The 1,299-nt window shown below is 40.8% G+C and overlaps 1 pseudogene; it reads right to left on the bottom strand.

Moving 5' to 3' along the window:
- Window positions 1–161: 161 nt before the first annotated feature.
- Window positions 162–951, bottom strand: LOC130848411 (nucleosome assembly protein 1-like 1; annotated as a pseudogene).
- Between the last annotated feature and the right edge of the window lie 348 nt (window positions 952–1,299).

The raw sequence follows: 1,299 nt of genomic DNA, 5'->3' as shown, positions 1-1,299 counted from the left end.
ACAACAAGAGAAGCCATGGCAACGAACCATGCACCACAATGAAGAGTAGCTCCCACTTGCCGCAACTAGAGAAAGCCCACGTGCAGCAACAAAGACCCAACGCAGCCAATAAAGTAAATAAATAAATTTATATTAAAAAGGATACAGAAGCTTAATTCGTGCTAAAAAACCATTTTGGTCACAGTACAAACTGCCCCAAGTCCCTCGTTTCTGCTTCTTAACAGTTTCCAAAGTGACAATTCTTTCCTTTTTTCCAATCTATGTGGCACCTTGTACAACCCATAATTCCTGGTCCATCAAAAGGAAAGGGAACAGAATCATCTGATTCTGACCTCATACTATGTGTCTTTGTCAATACTTCCCTTGTGAAATTCATTGGGTTCAAAGCAAAATTCTAAGACAAAACTCATAGGCTGGCCTGCATCTAAGGACTTCACTTTAATATCTTTCAAATACTTCAGAACAGATTTATCATGTTCCTGAAACATATCACTGAGCAAGTCAACATTCTTAAAAAAACAGTCAACCAACTTTCAGGAATTCCCTTGGGGTCCTCTTTTTCTTTATCTTTTTTTCTCATCTTCAATCTTGGCCTTTTATTTCAGTTCCTCCAAACTTTCATCTTCCTCACCTGGTTTCCATTCACATTCTTCTTATGCAGGTTCATAAATGATCTCAAATCACTTATCAAACTGAGGCTGATAGAGAACTGCATACTTTCCTTCAAGATCACGAACTTCCTCATAGAATTTGGCTTCTATCTGTGCACATTTAACTTGAAGGATTTTCAGAGTATCGACTCCTCTTTCAACTACCCTAGGTAAGCTTTCAATGCATCCTGTTGGTGTTTCTGTCAGACCATCAGATCTTTCTGGAAGGGCTGCAAGAATCTGAGGATTTTGCAACATCTGAACAGTCAGCTGATGGGCTTTGATTTCTGTTTCTTCACCAGTTTCTTCTACTTCTTCAAAACCTTGATCAAGTTCAGACTGTTTTTTCTTGTCAATGTCTGCATTATTTTAAGAACTCCAAATATTGGTGGCTAGCACAGGGAGCCAGGTGGCCAGAGCTGTACAGGTTGTGACTTGGGGTGGCAGCTGGGGGTGGGGGGGAGGGGAGCAGAAGGCAGATAATGCTAAAAAAGTAAATATTTCTTTCTCTTTTTTAAGTATTTATTTATTTATTTGGTTGTGCTGGGTCTTAGTTGCAGCAGGTGGGCTCCTTAATTGTGGTATGCATATGGGATCTAGTTCCTTGACCAGGGATTGAACCCCGGGCCTCCGGGCCTCTGCACTGGGA

Source organism: Hippopotamus amphibius, chromosome 3, assembly GCF_030028045.1.
Source record: "Hippopotamus amphibius kiboko isolate mHipAmp2 chromosome 3, mHipAmp2.hap2, whole genome shotgun sequence".
Lineage (NCBI taxonomy): Eukaryota > Metazoa > Chordata > Mammalia > Artiodactyla > Hippopotamidae > Hippopotamus > Hippopotamus amphibius.
This window is presented reverse-complemented; position numbering and strand designations above follow the sequence as displayed.